Source organism: Schistocerca nitens, chromosome 4 (genome assembly GCF_023898315.1).
Source record: "Schistocerca nitens isolate TAMUIC-IGC-003100 chromosome 4, iqSchNite1.1, whole genome shotgun sequence".
NCBI classification, from domain to species: Eukaryota; Metazoa; Arthropoda; class Insecta; order Orthoptera; family Acrididae; genus Schistocerca; species Schistocerca nitens.
This window is the reverse complement of record NC_064617.1, coordinates 315,633,643-315,657,301: the sequence shown is the minus strand read 5'-3', so window position 1 is coordinate 315,657,301 and position 23,659 is coordinate 315,633,643.

The window sequence follows — 23,659 nt, the reverse complement described above, 5'->3', positions numbered from 1 at the left end:
GCCAAAGAAGCTGGTATAGGCAAGCGTATTCAAATACAGAGATATGTAAACAAGCAGAATGCGGCGCTGCGGTCGGCAACGCCTTTATAACATAACAAGTGTCTGCCGCTGTTGTTAGATCGGTTACTGCTGCTACAACGGCAGGTTGTCAAGATTTAAGTGAGCGATGGGACAGAGCATCTTCGAGGTAACGATGAAGTAGAGATTTTCCCGCACGACCATTTTACGAGTGTACCGTGAATATCAGGAATCCGATAAAACATCAAATCACCGACTTCACTGCTGCCGAAAAAATATCTAGCAAGAACGGGACTAACGACGACTGAAGAGAATCGCTAAACGTGACATAAGTGCAACGCTTCCCCAAATTGCCGCAGATATCAGTGCTGGTTGAGCAACAAGGGTCAACGTGCGAACCATTCAACGAAATGGGATTTCGGAGCCGAAGGTCCACTCTCGTACCATTGATGACTGCGCGACACAAAGCTTTACGCCTTGCCTGGGCCCGTCAACACTGACATTGGACTGTGATGAATGGAAACATGTTGCCTGGTCGGACGAGTCTCGTTTTCAAATTGTATCGAGTGGATGGACGTGTGCGGGTATGGAGACAGCCTCATGAATCCATGGACTCTGCATGTCGACAGGGGACTGTTAAAGCTGGTGGACGCTCTGTAACGGGGTGGGGCGTGTGCAGTTGGACCCCTGATACATGTAGATACGACTCTGACAAGTGACAGGCACGTAAGCATCCTGTCTGATCACCTGCATCCATTCATGACCATTGTGCATTCCGACGGACTTGGGCAATTCCAGCAGAACTATGCGAAACCCCACACGTCGAAAATGGCTACACAATGGCTCCAGGAACACTCTTCTGTGTTTAAACCCTTCGCTGGCCACCAAACAGCCCAGATATGAACATCATTGAGCATATCTGGGATGTCTTGCAACGTGCCGTTCAGAAGAGATCTCCACCCCCTCGTACTCATACGGATTTATGGACAGCCCTGTAGGATTAATGGTGTCAATTCCCTCCAGCACTACATCAGAAATTGAGTCTTTGCCGCGTCGTGTTGCGGCGCTTCTGTGTGCTCTCGGTGTTCCTACACGATATTAGGAAGGTGCACCATTTTGTGCGGCTCTTCAGTGTCTATAAAGCGTGTTGGAGAGACGAGGAAAACAGTACAGTCGTTGTCATAGTGCGGAAACGGATTCATCTGACGTCCAAAACGGCGCGATCATAGGCTTCCGTACCAAGAGTGGAAACATTTCCAACGTGGCTAAGTTTGTAAACTGTTCACGTGTCACCGTGTTTAAAGTACACGTGCTTGGCTAAATGGCACTATTCAAAACCTGCGCCGAGACAACTGTGATGCCGTGAACGACGGCTGTGGAGATGTGTGCGGGCGAATAGACTTTGCAACAGTTAAGCAACTGACCGCCGAGATTAACCAAGCGGTCACCAACTGTGTATCCTCAACCACCGTTCAGCGATCGTTGCTACAGCCGCAGCAGGCACGTGGTTCATGCACTTACGCTGACTGCTGTTCACCGGCGACATTGGCTGGAATTTGCACGCCAATAGCGCAACTGGATGTCCACTCAATGATGATAGGTGGCCTTTTCAGATGAATCACGTTTTATGCTTCATAGGACAAATGGCCGGTAGCGCGTACGGCGAGAATCGTGTGAAAGCAAACGCCCTGCAACAATCGCCGGAAGGGCCAGGCCGGAGAGCGTTTCCTGCGCCGTCTCGTCATTCTGGAAGGCACAATAGATTGACACAAGTATGCATCTATCCTCGGGGACCGGTTCACCGCTACATGCAATTTGTTGTACACGTGCATGATTCGAAGAGCACCAGTATTTATCGTACTTCCCTGGCTACCAAACTGCACCGATTTAAGCCCAGTGGAGAATCTACGGGACTGCTCGATCGGGCTGTTCGCTCCATGGAACCTCACTCAAGACTGCAGTTGGGCACGGCACTGGGGTCGACATGGATCCACACCCATGTCGGCACCTTCTAGAACCTCACCGACCACTTCCTTCACACCTCGCAGCGTTCCGCGATGCGAAAGGTTAACTCAGGCTTTTGCTAGGTGATCACATTAATGTGACTGGACAGTGTACTATCTAAAGCACGATTCTTTGTACTGTTTAAAATCTAAATTAATAACAACAGAAGTGCAATGGAAGAGCAAATAAAATATTTAGAAATCTTTGGGAAGTAAATGCCATTTTAGTAAGAAAGTCTAGTAAAATGAATGAAGCTCAGCTAAAGATATCTGAAAGCAATGACAAAATTGAAGTGCACAAAAACTCCAAGCCATTATCAGTTAATTCGTGAAATTATAAAAGGTGTATCAAAAATAATTATCCGATTTATACAATCTATAACTATTATGTTATTTGAGATACGTGCGTGAACAATGTAGCGTTGGAAAGAGCAAACTCTAGAGTTTTACAAGGTTCCCGCCAGGTAGCAGCTGGGTGCACCCACTTCACTTCTAGTAAAAATGGTGTCGGAACAACAGAAAGCGTTTAGTTTCTACGAATTTGCGCAGTGCGGTCAGTAATAACTGTTCAGAGTGGCCGGCCGGTGTGGCCGAGCGATTCTAGGCGCTTCAGTCTGGAACCGCGAAACCGTTACGGTCGCAGGTTCGAATCCTGCCTCGCGCATGGATGTGTGTGATGTCCATAGGTTGGTTAGGTTTAAGTAGTTCTAAGTTTTAGGGGACTGATGACCTCAGAAGTTAAGTCCCATAGTGCTCAGAGCCATTTTTTGTTCAGAGTGACTTTCGTACTATGCATGATTTGGATCCTCCTGCAGCACAGGGCATTAGACGATGGCATGAATAATTCCGAGAAACAGGTTGTTTGTGTAAAGGCAAAATAAATAAATAAATAAATAAATAAAATAAACTAAAATAAAATCGTCAGGCTGTCGCTGAGTGTCTGACACAGACGTCGAACGCATCCGCCATAGTTTCTAAGAGTCCGCAGAAATCCGTTCGCCGTGCAGCTCGACAGCTCAACATGCCCTCAATGTCCGTCTGGCGTGTGTTGGGTCGACGTTTACACATAAAATCATACAAAATTCAGCTACTGCAAGCTCTTCGTGAAGGTGACAAACAACAACGTATGGAGTTCTGTAATTTCGTTCCTGGCAGGATGTAGGATACAGTTTTTTTTCCAGGCTCAGTGTTTAGTGACGAGGCAACATTCCATTTAAATGGAAAGGCGAACCGTCATAGCATGAGAGCATGGGGTACGAAACAACCACATGAAGTTGTACATGAGAATCACTCTCCAAAATTTAATGTGTTTCGTGAACTCTCACGGGAAAAGGTGTATGGTCCATTTTTCTTTGCCAAGAACACTGTTACAGGGAGCACATATCTCGATATGATTGAGAACTCTTTTCGCATAATTGGAGACTTACTGGAACGACTTCATTTATCAACAGGATTGGGCACCGCCACAGTGGTATCTGGAAGTGTGGGAATTTTTAAATCAAATGATTACTGAAGGGTGTATCGGTTGCACTGGACCAAGTGATTCAGCTTTACATTACTGGCCTCGAAGGTCATCGGACCTGGCTGTATGTAATTATTTCTTGTGGGGACTTACAAAAGACTTAGTTTATGTGCCTCCTTTATCAACAACAATGAATGAAGTGAGATATCGCATAACAGCAGCTGTGGAATCTGTAACTCAAGACATGCTCGCTGCATTGTGGGAACAATCTGAATACCGCATTGACATAATATGTCGTGCATATCAAGGGGGCATATTGAATACCTGCGAAAAGGTATGAAAAAAAAATTGAGTTTCCCGTTCATCAAAAAACAAAATTTATTGTATATCTTTATTAGGTTCAGAAATATAAAAGTGCCAAATCGGATGATTCTTTTTGATACACCCTGTACAAAATTATTACCTTTCATCTAAAGAACATGATCTAATGTGTATTTATCATAATTATTCTAATAGTAGGTTACATTATAGCCACATATAAATGATTTTGATGCTCATCACAAAAAAAAGATTAATTCCAGTTTGAAGCGGTTTCTACTGTCGATACTCGACGTTTTCCAGTTATTACGGCGTACGACAGCAGCACCATGACTGGCGAATCTCTGATCGGTCGTATATACTATACACGAGGCCACAAATCGGTGCACGAAGTTAAACGGCCGAGTTATATGAATGGTTGAGATAACTTACGAGCGTTGGCGTAGCGTCAGTTACGTGTAGATATTGTGTGAATAGCGAGTGAATTGAACGTCCTACGGTACGGGTGACGAGTGGAGTATTAAATAATGGACCCCCACGATACGGCAGCGTGGTGTATGAGTAATTTGCCCACAATGTGATGAAAACTATGAAAATACTGCGTAAAATCGTGATGGATTGAATTAACGTCCCATTAAAATTTTCCTGAGCACTAACGAAACGAAAACGCTTCCGCTGATACATCGAAATTGCGTCGGTAGACTTCGTTAATCTGGCCGGAATACGCAATAGTAATTATTAAAGTGCAACAAACGCACAAATGAACATCAACTGTTCTGTCAAGAACGTCTGTTTAATACGAGAATATACGTGTGATATTCTGCAGGAAGTATGAGTGCATTTACACTCCTGGAAATTGAAATAAGAACACCGTGAATTCATTGTCCCAGGAAGGGGAAACTTTGACACATTCCTGGGGTCAGATACATCACATGATCACACTGGCAGAAACACAGGCACATAGACACAGGCAACAGAGCATGCACAATGTCGGCACTAGTACAGTGTATATCCACCTTTCGCAGCAATGCAGGCTGCTATTCTCCCATGGAGACGATCGTAGAGATGCTGGATGTAGTCCTGTGGAACGGCTTGCCATGCCATTTCCACCTGGCGCCTCAGTTGGACCAGCGTTCGTGCTGGACGTGCAGACCGCGTGAGACGACGCTTCATCCAGTCCCAAACATGCTCAATGGCGGACAGATCCGGAGATCTTGCTGGCCAGGGTAGTTGACTTACACCTTCTAGAGCACGTTGGGTGGCACGGGATACATGCGGACGTGCATTGTCCTGTTGGAACAGCAAGTTCTCTTGCCGGTCTAGGAATGGTAGAACGATGGGTTCGATGACGGTTTGGATGTACCGTGCACTATTCAGTGTCCCCTCGACGATCACCAGTGGTGTACGGCCAGTGTAGGAGATCGCTCCCCACACCATGATGCCGGGTGTTGGCCCTGTGTGCCTCGGTCGTATGCAGTCCTGATTGTGGCGCTCACCTGCACGGCGCCAAACACGCATACGACCATCATTGGCACCAAGGCAGAAGCGACTCTCATCGCTGAAGACGACACGTCTCCATTCGTCCCTCCATTCACGCCTGTCGCGACACCACTGGAGGCGGGCTGCACGATGTTGGGGCGTGAGCGGAAGACGGCCTAACGGTGTGCGGGACCGTAGCCCAGCTTCATGGAGACGGTTGCGAATGGTCCTCGCCGATACCCCAGGAGCAACAGTGTCCCTAATTTGCTGGGAAGTGGCGGTGCGGTCCCCTACGGCACTGTGTAGGATCCTACGGTCTTGGCGTGCATCCGTGCGTCGCTGCGGTCCGGTCCCAGGTCGACGGGCACGTGCACCTTCCGCCGACCACTGGCGACAACATCGATGTACTGTGGAGACCTAACGCCCCACGTGTTGAGCAATTCGGCGGTACGTCCACCCGGCCTCCCGCATGCCCACTATACGCCCTCGCTCAGTCCGTCAACTGCACATACGGTTCAGGTCCACGCTGTCGTGGCATGCTACCAGTGTTAAAGACTGCGATGGAGCTCCGTATGCCACGGCAAACTGGCTGACACTGACGGCGGCGGTGCACAAATGCTGCGCAGCTAGCGCCATTCGACGGCCAACACCGCGGTTCCTGGTGTGTCCGCTGTGCCGTGCGTGTGATCATTGCTTGTACAGCCCTCTCGCAGTGTCCGGAGCAAGTATGGTGGGTCTGACACACCGGTGTCAATGTGTTCTTTTTTCCATTTCCAGGAGTGTATTTTGCGTTGCACGTAACAATGTGTTATCAAAATATTTCAGAAAACAAATGGTTCAAATGGCTCAGAGCACTATGGGACTTAACATCTGAGGTCATCAGTCCCCTAGAACTTAGAACTACTTAAACCTAACTAACTTAAGGACATCACACATACATCCATGCCCGAGGCAGGATTCGCAACATGCGGCTGCGATGTTAACAAATTTCTCTTCTTCAGAAAGGTTTTTGTTGCCATTGGGAGTCTGTATTTTAGATTCTCTCTACTTCGGCCATCATCATTAACATTAATTTACAGTCCAAATAGCAGAACTCGTCTACTGCTTTTAGTATTCCAGTTCCTAATCAAATTCCCTCAGCATCACTTCATTTAATCCGACTACATCCTTTATTTTATGTTCATGTTATAACTTATTTTCAAAAAACTATCCACCCGTTCAAATGCTCTACCGAGTCCTTTCCTACCTCTGACAGGATTCAAATGTTATCGGCAACATTGAAGTTTTTAACTTTCCTCCGCGAACTTTAATTCTCTTTCCTAATTTCTCCTTGGTTTCATTTACTTCTTGGTTAGTGTAGGTTGAATAACATTGGGGATAGCCTATGACCCTACTTCAGCTCTTAGCAGCTGAGGCTTCCCTATCTTGTAACTAAAGGCTGGCTTCTGTACAAGTTGTAAATAATTTTTCGCTCCCTGTCTTTTGTCACTGTTGCCTTCAGAATTTCAAATCTTTTCTAAATCTACAGTGCTGTACGTGGAGCGTTGTCCTTGTTAAAGGCTTTTCTACGATAAGTGGAAAGTCACTATAGCTTCGCGTGTTCCACATTTCTCCGGGGCCTGAACTGACAATTCTCGAGGTCGGCTTGTACCAGTTTCTCCATTCTCATAGGACTAATTCGTGTCAATTAGAAATATTATAGTCTTCTCGAAGTCAGAGGTATTTCACATGTTACATGTACCTTGCACACCGGGTGGAATAGTTTTGTTCATGTCGCAAAGGAACCAAATAATCCTGACGGAGTGTTGTCTACTTCAAGAGCCTTGTTAACACTTAGATCTTTCAGCGCTCTGTCAAATTCTTCTGGGAGTATCATAACCCATTTCATCTTAATTTACTTTCTTTCCCCTTTGTAGAGAAATGGCTTCAATTTCATTTCGTTCCACAGTATAGCTCTCCCTTCTCTGCTTACAAGCAGAATACGGCAAGTACCATACCCGATTTCGCACTAACTTTGCTCGGTGAAATAGGATTCAACGTAAGCGAACACGTGTTTCAGCTTATCCGTAGCCACTGGACCTTTTCTGAGAGAAAGACGGTAACATTTTTCGAGGTACTTTATGTGCTATTTAGCGCGCCATACTGTCAGCTAGAATGGTGGCTCAGGAGTTTGTATCACGACCTCTCATCTTTGCAACCCGTGTTCGAAACTTATTTACACTCCTGGAAATGGAAAAAAGAACACATTGACACCGGTGTGTCAGACCCACCATACTTGCTCCGGACACTGCGAGAGGGCTGTACAAGCAATGATCACACGCACGGCACAGCGGACACACCAGGAACCGCGGTGTTGGCCGTCGAATGGCGCTAGCTGCGCAGCATTTGTGCACCGCCGCCGTCAGTGTCAGCCAGTTTGCCGTGGCATACGGAGCTCCATCGCAGTCTTTAACACTGGTAGCATGCCGCGACAGCGTGGACGTGAACCGTATGTGCAGTTGACGGACTTTGAGCGAGGGCGTATAGTGGGCATGCGGGAGGCCGGGTGGACGTACCGCCGAATTGCTCAACACGTGGGGCGTGAGGTCTCCACAGTACATCGATGTTGTCGCCAGTGGTCGGCGGAAGGTGCACGTGCCCGTCGACCTGGGACCGGACCGCAGCGACGCACGGATGCACGCCAAGACCGTAGGATCCTACGCAGTGCCGTAGGGGACCGCACCGCCACTTCCCAGCAAATTAGGGACACTGTTGCTCCTGGGGTATCGGCGAGGACCATTCGCAACCGTCTCCATGAAGCTGGGCTACGGTCCCGCACACCGTTAGGCCGTCTTCCGCTCACGCCCCAACATCGTGCAGCCCGCCTCCAGTGGTGTCGCGACAGGCGTGAATGGAGGGACGAATGGAGACGTGTCGTCTTCAGCGATGAGAGTCGCTTCTGCCTTGGTGCCAATGATGGTCGTATGCGTGTTTGGCGCCGTGCAGGTGAGCGCCACAATCAGGACTGCATACGACCGAGGCACACAGGGCCAACACCCGGCATCATGGTGTGGGGAGCGATCTCCTACACTGGTTGTACACCACTGGTGATCGTCGAGGGGACACTGAATAGTGCACAGTACATCCAAACCGTCATCGAACCCATCGTTCTACCATTCCTAGACCGGCAAGGGAACTTGCTGTTCCAACAGGACAATGCACGTCCGCATGTATCCCGTGCCACCCAACGTGCTCTAGAAGGTGTAAGTCAACTACCCTGGCCAGCAAGATCTCCGGATCTGTCCCCCATTGAGCATGTTTGGGACTGGATGAAGCGTCGTCTCACGCGGTCTGCACGTCCAGCACGAACGCTGGTCCAACTGAGGCGCCAGGTGGAAATGGCATGGCAAGCCGTTCCACAGGACTACATCCAGCATCTCTACGATCGTCTCCATGGGAGAATAGCAGCCTGCATTGCTGCGAAAGGTGGATATACACTGTACTAGTGCCGACATTGTGCATGCTCTGTTGCCTGTGTCTATGTGCCTGTGTTTCTGTCAGTGTGATCATGTGATGTATCTAACCCCAGGAATGTGTCAATAAAGTTTCCCCTTCCTGGGACAATGAATTCACGGTGTTCTTATTTCAATTTCCAGGAGTGTATTTTACTTATTTTTCTTCATTTATCTGCCGCAGAAGGTTTGCAATACGAATGCTTCTTATCAAGTTAGGGGATACAAGGGCGTTATATTAATTGTAAAATTACAACTGGGTTCCACAATAGGTGTCAAACATTTATTATATACGATTATACGATGTGTACTGATGCAGTTATAAGAATCGAGGGGCATGAAAGGGAAGCAGTGGTTGGGAAGGGAGTGAGACAGGGCTGTAGCCTATCCCCGATGTTATTCAATCTGCATATTGAGCAAGCAGTGAAGGAAACAAAAGAAAAATTCGGAGTAGGTATTAAAATCCATGGAGAAGAAATAAAAACTTTGAGGTTCGCCGATGACATTGTAATTCTATCAGAGACAGCAAAGGACTTGAAAGAGCAGTTGAACGGACTGGATAGAGTCTTGCAAGGAGGATATAAGATGAACATCAACAAAAGCAAAACGAGGATAATGGAATGTAGTCGAATTAAGTCGGGTGATGCTGAGGGAATTAGATTAGGAAATGAGTCACTTAAAGTAGTAAAGGAGTTTTGCTATTTGGGGAGCAAAATAACTGATGATGGTCGAAGTAGAGAGGATATAAAATGTAGATTGGCAATGGCAAGGACCGCGTTTCTGAAGAAGAGAAATTTGTTAACATCGAGTGTAGATTTAAGTGTCAGGAAGTCATTTCTGAAAGTATTTGTATGGAGCGTAGCCATGTATGGAAGCGAAACATGGACGATAAATAGTTTGGACAAGAAGAGAATAGAAGCTTTTTAAATGTGGTACTACAGAAGAATGCTGAAGATTAGATGGGTAGATCACATAACTAATTAAGAAGTATTGAATAGGATTGGGGAGAAGAGAAGTTTGTGGCACAACTTGACTAGAAGAAGGGATCGGTTGGTAGGACATGTTTTGAGGCATCAGTGGATCACCAATTTAGTATTGGAGTGCAGCGTGGAGGGTAAAAATCGTAGAGGGAGACCAAGAGATGAATACACTAAGCAGATTCAGAAGGATGTAGGTTGCGGTAGGTACTGGGAGATGAAGAAGCTTGCACAGGATAGAGTAGCATGGAGAGCTGCATCAAACCAGTCTCAGGACTGAAGACCACAACAACAACAACGATGTGTAAGTGTATGATATTTTCAAGGATTACAGTCTGAGCCATGCTGCGGCTCGCGTTGGTGCCGTGTGTAGGTTTCTGCCAGGCCGTATCGTTTGGTTGGCATTGCGTTGTTTTGTCTTCTCGTGTTCACTGGCACCACTCGGTTTCGTAAGCGTTGCCTGTCCGATAGTGGCAGCAGCGGTGCTTATCGATATGAAGTTCTGCTGCCCTATCTTTGGGGCGACCTCGTTTTTTTGTTCTGTGTGGTGTGAGTGGAGAGGTCGGTTGGGGACGCAGGAGCAGCGAGGTCGGGGCAGAGCGACAACACGCCAGGAGCGCTGGCGGCGTTTATGGACTGACGGATCGAAGGGCAGTGGTCACGAGGGTGTACGACCTCGTCGAAACCAGATCCTGCATGTTTGAGTGCATTGCAATTCGCGTAGAGAAACCTCGACCATTGTGAAATCTCACGATTTTCCATTGACTTGGGATCCTGTTGCTGCTCGTAGTGTCGCTGAGGCGAAAAGCAGCGAGTGGAGTACCTGGGAAAGGTGCCTCTGATTAGCCTTCCTGAACTTCTAATTTCTATTTTCAGCTTCTTACGTTGTTAAATTCAACCAGCGGTATTTTTCTGTCTTGTGGCCGCTAACGCCCCATTTACCTGCCCTTGGGGTGAGAGTATGTAACGGCAGTGTACATTTCCTCGCCTTGCCGCCGCTGTCCGGTGAGGCTTGTAAGTTTGACAGCTTCTTGATTGTAGGTTGGGTGGCGTTCTTCTACCTTAGTGGTAGTCATTCCTTCTTGTTCCGGGCGCTCTAAGCACAGGATTCTGCAGGCTGAGCTCAGACCGCTGGTTCCGGCTTTGGGCGTAATTTTACATCTTGTAACCGCGCGGGATTAGCCGAGCGGTCTTGAGCGCTGCAGTCATGGACTGTGCTGCTGATCCCGGCGGAGGTTTGAGTCCTCCCTCGGGCATGGGTGTGTGTGTGTTTGTCCTTAGGATAATTTAGGTTAAGTAGTGTGTAAGCTTAGGGACTGATGACCTTAGCAGTTAAGTCCCATAAGATTTCACAAACATTTTTTTTACATCTTGCATTTGCTTTGCTGGGTCAGGTAGGCACACCAAGATTATCATTCGTTACTCGTTAGACTGCCACTAGTCCGAGTTAGATCTTGTGATCTGAATGCAATTCTTCGCTGCCTTTCTCTTCGCTCGCGAAAGTGTTTTTGGTGCGACCTACTTAGAGGTCGATTCCCGCAGCACTGTCTGTCAGTTGTTTGTTTTTTCTTTTGATTAACATTTGCTATGCCATTCTCCGTTTGACAGTATATTTGTTAAATTTTTTGTAATTACCATTTTGGCGTTAAAACGCCTTCAGCGGTGATTGTGGTTACTTGCCTTAAAATTCTGGTTGCGACCACATTGGCTTGTTTTAAAAAATTATTTGCTTTCTGTATTTTATGTAGGTTTGTTAAATTTTTTAATAATTGCAATTTTTCGCGTTAATGGCCTTCTGCCGTGATTGTGGTTACTTGCCTTAAAATTCTGATTGCAACCATATTGGCTTGTCTTCAAAATTGTTTGCTGTCTGTATTTTATGTATTTGTTAAATTTTAAATAATTGCCATTTTTCGCGTTTAAGGCCTTCTGCCGTGATTGTGGTTACGTGCCTTAAAGGTCTGATTGCAACCTCATTGGTTTGTTTTAAAAAAATAATTTATTAAAATAAAGGAGTGAAATTGCAAAGCAAACCAATAGTAATCGATTCGGGCCCCGCCCACAATAGTAACCCAATCCTGCCTCCGTTAATTACCACATTCCACAGTATTTTTATATTATCATATTTTTATATTTTATTCGTAAATGAGCTCTTATATTAATTCAATATATTTTATTCTTCAGAAAGATTTCCTATATTCCCCTGGATGATTCCGATCGTAGAAACCTTCGAAACATAGAAATTCCGAACACCACACGCATTGCGCGAACACAGGTTTTCCACAGTGATATTTCTCCGTGCGAATCTCACTCGCAAAAGAAACGCTGTTGAAATTACTGATGATTTCACGCTTTGGCAATAATTTAGCTCAAACCACGCATGACGGATCATTTTACAGAAAAACGGATCTTGAAGTTAATTATGAATCAAGATACACTACAAGAATTCCACCTAAAAAAATTTGAAATCATTTTCTCATTTTTTATTTATTTTTTATTTTTAATTAATTCACCAGACGTACATAAGATTATTAGACTAATACAGACAACGTTATTTCAGTATACACCGGAAACATTCGTGTAGTAATCTTTTACGAACGTCAGTAGCTAAAAAATAATAATCGGGATTCGAACACGAGGCTCAAAACTGTAACGCCGCAGTGCTAGCCACTGTGTCACCTATTTGGATGAACTATGTGCTCGCTAAAAGGCACATAAGGTACGTCAAAAAATTTGGCCGTCGCTTCCCCAGAAACGGTCGAGTATCTACGGGTAAGCCGAGACACGTGTTCGCTTATTTTAACCACTTTTCCGCCGCGAGAAGTTTCTGGGAAATCGGGTTATCGCATTTGCGGTGCTTGCCTCGTCAGAAATGGCTTGCTAGCTATGCTCTTAATATTCGTACAGCTGCTCCTGTTTTCTTCAAAGCCCTCTGTAACTTTCCTGTTTTCCCATAGCTAGGGGAATTACCATAGTCATGCTTGCTTCTACAACCTCGCATTTGTCCTGTAACTATTCCTGCGTATTCATTTTGCATTTTTTGTCAGTCTGGTTTTTATAGACGCGTGCATCCCCATTCACCTAGTTTATTTGATGCACGTTCATATTTTCACCTATCATCTATTAAACTTATTATCTCCTGCTTTATCCGAGGATTTTTACTAAGTCTTGTTATTTGCCTATTCTCTGATGCCTTCAGGTCATACTTCATCTCAAAGATACCCATTCATCTTCCAATGCATTCCTCTTCCGCGTTTCAGTCATTCGTTGCCTAATTCTCCCTCTGGTTCTTACTCTTCTTACTTATTCTTTAATAACAAGCAATCAAGATCGCAATAATTTTTAATTTTTAATTCTGGTTACCGGTTTCGGTGTGTTAGATCAATCTCAGACCAACGCTCTGAAATACACTACTCTCCATAAGTTTGGAAACACCTAGTAATTATAGACAATGGAAAGGAAATACACTATAAAAATGCATTTTGTTGTTTCCAAATGTTTATTAAGCTTAAAAAACGCACAGGAAGATGCAACAATTAAATTTTCGATTCCTCAAAATAGCCACCCTTTGCTTTCATTACTGCCTTGCACACTCCCGGCATGCGCTCCGTCACTTTTGCCAAGGTTTTACTTGGAATTAATCTCCATTCTTGCTGCAGGACCTCTCAAAATTGTGACCCACTCGTGATTTCCCGTTTTCGGATCCTCCTGTCCAACTCATCCCATAGCAGCTCGATTGGGTTACAATCAGGGGATTGGGGCGGCCATTCCATGTTTTTCAATATTTTACTAACCTCTAGAGACTTCACATAGTTCTGACACAAGCGAGACGTACGTTTCGGGTCGTCGTCTTGCTGCAAGACAAACCCTTTCCGCCGACCGGAGTGGCCGAGCGGTTCTAGGCGCTTCAGTCTGGAACCGCGCGACCGCTACGGTCGCAGGTTCGAATCCTGCCTCGGGCATGGATGTGTGTGATGTCCTTAAGTTAGTTAGGTTTAAGTAGTTCTAAGTTCTAGGGGACTGATGACCTCAGAAGTGCTCAGAGCCATTTGAACCATTTTTAACCAAACCCTTTCCCAATCAGACGCAAGACAGATGTCTTAGCATGTCGCTGGAGAATGGCATGATAGTCCTTTTGGTTCAGTTTTCCATCTATTTTCACCGAATCTCCGACTTTATTCCCTCCAAAGGATCCCCATACCATCACAGAACCCACTCCATGCTTTACAGTTGGAATTACGCATTGGAAATTCAAGCGTTCATGGGGTAAACGGCATATAAATTGACGGCGTTTACTTCCAAATACAGTATTTAGAACTGGGTTTCATCAGTGAATAAGAGTCTTTCCCATTTCCCCGCTGTCCAATGTTGGTGTGTCTTAGCCCGCCGAAGCCTTTTCTCCTTGTTAACAGGGCGCAACAGTGGTTTCCTTGTTGGTAAATAACCTCGGAGGTTGTTGTCTGCCAGGCGTCGTCTCAGTTTACTCACTCACCGTTGTAACCCTCGTTGCGTTTAGTTCAGCAGTCAATTCACGTTTACTGGTCACTACCAAATACTTTTCCTGGCGTTATGATATTTTCCTGGGTGCTCCTGAGCGAGGACTACCTCCATAGTTGCCTGTTTCTCGATGCCGGTATATGGTTTTGACAACTCTACTGATGGAAATCATAAGTTTATTCGCTATTTGTCGGACAGTATTGCCTTCTTGGTGCAAAGTGATCATCATTACCCGTGATTCATTAGGAATCTGGCACTTTGGGGCCATTTTCAATTACTTTCGCGGCATGTTATACCTTTATGAAAACGCAACTACAAGTGAACAGAAATGTAAACATCGTACCTCTACGTAGCCATGCGGTCTATTCGCGCCATCTGGCGTGTTTAGTAGAACTGCTTGGACGTGTAACGTCGGTTTACATATAACAGAGCAATACTAGTATGAAACTTCCTGGAAGATTAAAACTGTGTGCCCGACCGAGACTCGAACTCGGGACCTTTGCCTTTCGCGGGTAAGTGCTCTACCATCTGAGCTACCGAAGCACGACTCACGCCCGGTACTCACAGCTTTACTTCTGCCAGTATCTCGTCTCCTATCTTCCAATATGTATGTATATGTAGAATAATTATGTGTACAATATTGTACGTGTCATTATTAACCGTTATTTGAGCTTGCTATTCCGTATTCTAACCAATAACTCACATAGATCACTTCCATCTTGCTCCGTTGTAATACACAGCATGGTTTTTCCAAACTTATGGAGGGCAGTGTACACTGAGGTAACAATTGACAAGGAATACCTCCTGATGCGATGTCGGACCTCAGTTTTCCCGGCGTAGTGCATCAACTCGACGTGGCATAGACTCAACATGTCGGGAGTCCGTTGCAGAAATACTGAACCATGCTACCTCATACCTGTCCCTAATTACGAAAGTGTTGCTAGTGTAGGAGATTGTGGACGAACTGACCTCTCGATTATGTTACATAAATGTTCGATGGGATTCATGTCGGTTGATTTGAGTGGCCAAATCGTTTGCTCGGATGGATTCAGAATGTTTCTAATCCATGGCGTCCAGTCGTGGCCCTGTGACATGGCGCATTTTCGTCCATAGAAATACTATCGTTGTTCGGGAACATGAGGTCCACGAATGGCTGCAAATGATTTTTGGAGTAGCCGAACATAACCATTTTCAGTCATTGATCCGTTAATTCCATGTAAACACAGTCCAAACCATTATGGAGCCAACACCAACTTGCAGATTGCCGCGTTAACATCTTGGGTCCATGGCTTCGTGGGGTCTGCGTCACACTCGAACCCTACCATCAGCTCTTATCAACCGAAGTCTGGACTCATCGGACCAGGCCACGATTTTTCAGCGGTCTAGGGTCCAACACATATGGTCACGAGCCCAGGAGAGGCGCTATTGGTGCAAAAACACTCTCTTCCGCCGTCTGCTGCCATAGCCCCATTAAGGCCAAATTAGCCGCATTGGATAATGGGTCGTACATTGATTTCTGCAGTTATTTCAGGCAGTGGTGCTTGTCTGTTAGCACTGAAAATTCTACCCAAACGCCGCTGCTCTCGGTCGTTAAGTGAAGGCCGTCGGCCACTGCAGTGTGCGTGGTGAGAGGTAATGTCTGAAATTTGGTATTCTCGGTGCATTCTTGAAACTGTGAATCTCGGAATATTGAATTCCCTAAAGATTTGCGAAATGGAATGTCCCGTGCGTCTAGTTTCAAGTAACATTCCGCGTTCAAAGTCTGCTAATTCTCGCCCATAATGACGTCGAAAACCTTTTCACATGAATCACCTGAGTATAAATGACAGCTTCGCCAATGCACTGCCCTTTTGTACGTTGTATACGCGATACTGCTGCCATCTGAATACGTGCATATCTCTTTTGTCACTCCAGAATATTTAACGGTTATAATAGGTCACGTGTGACACACATCTATTCACCTTAATACGCTAACATAAAAGTAACGTTAGTTACAATATAAAATACTGTGTTAACCTAGATATGTTGAGGAGTGAGTACACGGAGCTGCCGTATAGTACCGACTAATACCTGTGACACCTGCTGGCTACTAGTAAAGGCTGTGCGTTATTTGCTTTACTGTACAGTTTCGCACCACAATTGAAAATTGGCGCCCCGAACCTCTTTCCGCACCTGTGCCTCTTCGACAAGGCCGTTGGCAGAAAGAAGATGATTACTTATCCTGGAAGTTCTTGGAATGCCATTACATACAGATCATACTATCGAATACAAATTGTCTGTTTCTGGATATTATTTGCAGCAAATGCGTAGAAATAATGAAATACCCTCAAACTGAAAAGCAGCAAGAAAAATCTACACTGTAAGAACGTTAGTACACTCGTTGTTTCATTATTTATTTTCAGTTGGTACTCCTTCTCTTTAATTACTTTATGAAAGGGTAAATTATCTTGTATAAATCAATATATTTACTATCGCTTTATTAGAGTTAAGAATTAAAAGACGTAGAAAGTTTGCAATGTTATGAATATCTTTAACGACCTGCTGTAAAGACACTGACGTACAGGTTTTTAGAATGAAATAAATAAATAATTAATTGTAGTTGGTGAATGGGGCAACCAGCCGCAAACATATTTTAAATGTTTTATTTTAGTGCCATAACCAGTTTCGCTCTACCATACCAATTTTCAGATCGCTATTATGTTCAGTTACATAGACGAAATGATCAACAGCATGTCGTCTGCTCCTACACTGCACACGCATATTTGAATATTTAGTGTCACTTTATAAGCTGTTTCGTTGGTAAAAACACACTATCGTGCTTGGATTTATTTGGATATAATGTGAAACAATTGTATTCACGTGCGTAAGTTCCAGTAGAACCTGCCGGAAGTTACATAGGTGAATACAATTATTTCTTATTATATGTAAATAAATGCAAGCACATTAGTGTGTTTCTAGTAACGAAATGACTTATAAAGTGGCACTAAATATTCAAATATTGTTATGCAGTGCAGGAGCAGACGAAATGCTGTTGATCAAAATATCTATGTAATCGAAAATATTATCCATCTGAAGATAGGCATGGTAGACCGAAACTAGATATAGCACTAGAATAAAACATTTAAAATGTGTTTGCGGCTGGTTGCGTCGTTCACCAACTATGATTAATGGCCGCGGAGTTCACAGGATCCAACATGGATAAACCAGCAAATTAAAAAATTTCCAAACATTGGTTCTGTATTTTAAAGTTATCATTTTAGAATCGTCTATCATCTACATAAGTTTCTCTAAAGTTAGTCTTGAAATTAAATGCTCCCTAACGGTGCTGGAAATTAAGTGGGTAATATACGAAATGAAATGTGGTGTCACCGCCAGACACCACACTTGCTAGGTGGTAGCTTAAATCGGCCGCGGTCCATTAGTACATGTCGGACCCGCGTGTCGCCACTGTCAGGATCGCAGACCGAGCGCCACCACAAGGCAGGTCTCGAGAGACGTACTAGCACTCGCCCCAGTTGTACGGACGACATTGCTAGCGACTACACGTACGAAGCCTTTCTCTCAATTGCCGAGAGACAGTTAGAATAGCCTTCAGCTAAGTCCATGGCTACGACCTAGCAAGGCGCCATTTGTACCATTGCATGTATCTCAAGATAGTCTCACTTGTATCATCAAGATTGCTGTATACCAAAGGACGATATAAAAGTTAAGTGTTCTAGTAGCTACGTTCTTTTATCACATTCATTACGAATCCTGTTCCAGACTTCGCGCCAGTCGGCGTGTGTGTACGTGTGCCCTTTCGGCTACCCGTCTCTGTGGACTGGCTGCCTTAACAGTCCACTACAAGAAATGTTTCTGGAAAGATTAGATGAAAATGGAATGTATGAAAACGGAACAAATAGTTGGCCAAGAGCAGTATGTGTCTAACCAACTACCAGAAGGAAAAACAGAAAACTACGTATGAAAAATTGCAGTAGCTAAAAGTGATTGCTAATACAAATAAATGTGTTCTGCCGGTTATTAAAATTACAGCACTAAGAAAGCACGTAACAAACGTCAAATTGCCATGAAGTGTGGGAGATGCTTGGATATACAGATTAGCATTATAGCTTCCTATCTTCAAGGACATTGTCTATCAACAAGACTGCGTGGGCGATCATGATAGAAGGGATCACCCATTGCAGACGTCATAGGTTCCCGAGGGCGTGGCGTGCTGCCATTTGCCTGCCACTTTCTTAGAGAGTTGCTGCAGCATGGAATCCGGTACTTGTATTTCTCATCCAGTATCATTTTCACTCGATACGCATCTGAGTCACAGCCATTTGTGCTACCAGAGGTGGTAGCTTTGTGTACTAGATGTCGCACCCATTGTACCCACATATCGCCTACAAAATTAAGGATGTTTTCTTCTTATACTACTGTACGAGGTATGGCTGATGCTGTCACAGCGGAAGTATGCGTGGAACAAAGATGAACGACCAATAGCTGTGAAATGTGAGGCCTTATCAGTCGAACACGGCGTCTCTGGTATCTATAGAAAAGCATTGTAGCCATGGCTTCGTTTGTGAGAGAGCTGTTAAAGATATCACATATCGATGCCACCTCACGGGTGTCATAGCATCGGAACTGCAAGTTTCCGCGAGACTCCGTTAGCTTTTGTGCAGGATCTGATGGACCCAACGGAGCAAGTCTGCTGGGCCGTGCCTCTAGCAGCTCGGTACTTCGAACGCCCTCTGTGGCCACAATATAGAAAGGTCGGGGCAGCAACTCTGCCTACTCGCCCTTTTAACCTCATCTTATTGATGTCAATAGTTGGGCTCTGTTCCTTATTGTATCATTTGTGATGAGTCTTCGTGCCTTCGGAGAAATACAAACACAAAAAAAGATTTGCATCACCTTGCTTCCGGAACCTGTACAGAAAATTGGAATAGAGATCAACATAAACATCATTTCCGCCATTTTTATTGCTCATGAAACCACACATTGCATGTTATATCACCATACAGGGAGACCTTCAAAGGTGGTGGTGCAGATTGCTCTAGGCACCGGTACCTCTAATACCCAGTGGCAGGTCCTCTAGCATTGATGCATGCCTGTATTCGTCGTGGCATACTATCCACAAGTTCATCAAGATACTGTTGGTCCGGATTGCCCCACTCCTCAACCGCGATTCGGCGTAGATCCCTCAGAGTGGTTGGTGGGTCACGTCGTCCATAAACAGCCCTTTTCAATGTGTCCCAGGCATATCCGATAGCTTTTACGTCTGGAGAAAATGCTAGTCACTCTAGTCGAGCGATGTTGTTATCCTGAAGCAAGTTATTCACAAGATGTGCACGATGGGGGCGCGAATTGTCGTCCATGAAGACGAATGGCTCGTCAATATGCTGCCGATACGGTTGCACTATCGGTCGGATGATGGAATTCACGTATCGTACAGACGTTACGGCTCCTTCCTTGACCACCAGCGGCATACGTCGGCCCCACATAATGTCACCCCAAGACATCAGGGAACCTCCACCTTCCTGCACTCGCTGGATAGTGTGTCCAAGGCGTTCAGCCTGACAGGGTTGCCTCCAAACACGCCTCCGACGATTGTCTGGCTGAAGGCATATGCGACACTCATCGGTAAAGAGAACGTGATGCCAATCCTGAGCGGTCCATTCGGCATGTTGTTGGGTCCATCTGTATCGCGCTGCATGGTGTCGTGGTTACAGAGATGGACCTCACCAAGGACGTCGAGGGTGAAGTTGCGCCTCACGCAGCCTACTGCGCAGTTTGAGTCGTAATACGACGTCCTGTGGCTGCACGAAAAGCATTATTCAACATGGTGGTGTTGCTGTCGGGGTTTCTCCGAGCCATAATCTGTAGGTAGCGGTCATCCACTGTAGTAGTAGCCCTTGGGAGGCCTGAGCGAAGCATTTCATCGACAGTTCCTGTCTCTCTTTATCTCATCCATGACCGAACAACATCGCTTTGGTCCACTCCGAGTCGCCTGGACGCTTTCCTTGTTGAGAGCCCTTCCTGGCACAGAGTAACAATGCGGACGCGATCAAACCGCAGCATTGACCGTATATGCATGGTTGAACTACAGACAACACGAGCTGTGTACCTCCTTCCTGGGGAAACGACTGGAACTGATCGGACCCCCTCCGTCTAATAGGCGTTGCTCATACATGGTTATTTACATCTTTGGGCGGGTTTAGTGACATCTCTGAACAGTCAAAGGGAGTGTGTCTGTTTTACGATATCCACAGTCAACGTCTATCTTCAGGAGTTCTGGGAACCGGAGTGATGCAAAACGTTTGTTGATGTGTGTATCAGTTAAGTAAATCTCGTGTTTGTTGTGGTATCTAGTTTGTTAATCATTTCTGCTCTTGTCCAGCTGCTCTGCGACGACAGTACCCACACCACTCTGTAGCCCACCTTCCTTACCATTGGAGAAGTCCTACACGAAACTGTTATTTTATTTTGGCGAAGAAATTATACGTGTAATAAGAGAGCAACGAATTGTCGTGAAGTTTCACATGATATTTGGAAAAACTGCACCTGAGACCTATCTTTTACTAAAACAAGTGTACGGCGAAGACTATTTATCACTAATGTGAGTTGTTGAGTGGTTCAAACGTTTCCAAGATAAAACAAATGTATGAAAATATCGCAGATGTAGGGAGTATGATTCGATCTGACCGTCGGTTGAGCATTCGATCGATTGCTGAAACTGTAGGAAATGATAACGAAAGCGTAAGACAAATTTTACATCGCTAATTTAACATGAGAAATGTGTACGAAACTGGAGCTGAAAATACGATCGAATAAAAAGAAGCTGATGAAAATGTCTGTACTGACACTTTGTACACCATTGAAAATGATCCTGATTTCTTGGAAAGAGTGATACCATGTGACGAATCTTGATTTTTAAGTTATGATCCAGAAACTAAGCGCTAGTCCATGCACTGGAATGGCCCAACTTTACAGACAGCACGTCAAGATTCAAAGCGATGATGATTGTTTTTTTCGATATTCATGGAATTGTGTATCTTCTATGGGGTATTAAAGGTTAAACTATTAATCAAAATTACTACCTTGAGGTTCTTGTTCAACTCCGTGAGAAATTTAGAAAAAACAAAAGCGACCCGAATTGTGAAGAACGAGTCATGGGTTCTGCGTCAAGACAACGCATCGGCTCAAACCGATTGTCTGTTACGAGGTTTCTAGCAAAGTACAGCATGCAAGTGGTAGGCCACCTACCTTATTCACTTGACCTAGCACCATGTGACTTTTGTCTATTCCCCAAGGTTAAATCTGCACAAAAAAGGACAACATTTCCGTCCGTTAAGCACTGAAAGAAAATGCCGTATGCGTCATCAAGGAACTCAAAGATGACTTCTAGCACTGTTTCCGTCAATGGACAATTCACATGGCGCGCTGTAGGCATTAAGTAGGGAAATATGTTGAAGGTGACAATAACTAAATATTTATATTTTCGAAATAAAACGTCTTACAGCAGTAGTCTCGTTATTTTATATCCACACCTCGTATATGGACGATAAGTAAAATTTCGTTATTTAAAACATTCCTGGAGTTGCAATTTTAGTGGTCAGCAGCAGAGTCAATAGACAGAGTTGAAAAGACTAGAGTAAGATAGGAATGAATGGGGGACATCATTAAACGGAAGACTTTTGAAAAGGGAAGTGAATGAGATGATGAAATAAATAGTGTTTAAGGTGGTCTTGATTCTACACTCGCTCTCTCTGAAGTGTATAACTTGTTTTATCTCTCTTCCAGTTTGCTCCTATGAATACTCCTTCTGGTTGTGACTCATTATCGTGTCTGCTACAGGAGCATCAATGTTTGAAGTCCATGTTGATAAAAATTGTTCTACTTATTAATAGCTTCAGTAGCTGAACAAAGCTGATAATTTTCCATTGCAATAGTAAAATTCCCATTCGCAATATTCGGTTTTAAAATTGTTAAGGCTTTCGTGGCCACTTGTTGACAAACTGCCTATTGGCTTCTGTCTCGGGTTCTTCGGCCGACGTTCATCTAATGATTTTTCTGACGTTTCGCCAGCACGAGTGGCTGGCATTGTCAAAGTTTCACCCTCCATTGCCGGTGGTGAACTGGAGGCGAGCTCGCGGCCGCAGACTATATGTACCTGGCGCGCCAACGTCCGAGGGCTTCTCCGCGGTCATTTCCGGTGCGGTTCTCCTCTTGCTACCTGCGACGGTCGTTCGCTGCAGTACGGGAAGCCAGGATCCGTTTACCTTAAGGCTTTCCTCTTTCTTGTTGAAACTGTTCGCGTGTTTTTGGATTTCTACAGCTTCTCTGAACAAGCGCGTGTGATAGTGCTTCTCTACAGCCAGAACTTCTGTGTCGGCGAATTTTATTACGTGGTCGGTCTCATTCAGTGCGTGCTCTGCCACGGCCGATTTCTCCACCTGCCCCAACCTGCAATGTCGCTTATGCTCTTTGATCCTGGTGTTAATGGATCGTCCAGTCATTCCGACATAAACTTTTCCGCATGTGCAAGGTATACGGTATATTCCCGACATTGCAAGTGGGTCTCTTTTCTCCTTCGCCGATCTAAGACACTCTTTGATCTTCCTTGTCGGTTTGAAAATCGTCTTTACGCCGTGTTTGCGCAATATACGGCCGATTCTGTCCGTCACTCTGGGAATGTATGGCAGAAAGGCCGTACCCGACATTTCTTTTTCTGGTTCTTTACTTCGCCGAGTGTTTAGCTCTGTTACACTTCTAATGTAATTTGTGGAGTACCCATTGCTCCTCAGAACAGTTTCCAGGTGTTGCATTTCTCGTTTGAGGTGTTGAGGCTCACATATTCGTCCTGCTCTCGTTACGAGCGTACTAATCATGCCTCTTTTCTGGCTCGGGTGGTGGTTTGACAGTTTGTGCAGGTATCGGTCCGTGTGTGTCGGTTTTCGATACACGCTGTGTCCCAGGTTTTCGCCGTCCCTTGTGACCAGCACATCTAGAAATGGCAGTTTCCTGTCCTTTTCTACCTCCATGGTAAATGTTATGTTGGCATGGAGGCTGTTCAAGTGTCTCAGGAATTCACCGAGCTGTTCTTCACCATGGCTCCACACCACGAAAGTATCATCGACGTACCTGTACCACACCTTAGGTTTGCAAGTCGCCGAGTCCAGTGCCTGTGCTTCGAATTGTTCCATGAAGAAGTTGGCCACCACTGGACTGAGAGGACTACCCATGGCGACGCCTTCCAGCTGTTCGTAGAAATCGCCATTCCACGTGAAATAGCTCGTGGTGAGACATGCGTGGAAGAGCTTTTTGATGTCTTGCGGGAACATGGAACCGATGTGCTCCAGAGCGTCGCTGAGTGGCACTTTCGTAAATAACGAAACAACATCAAAACTGACCAGGATGTCGTTTGGCGCA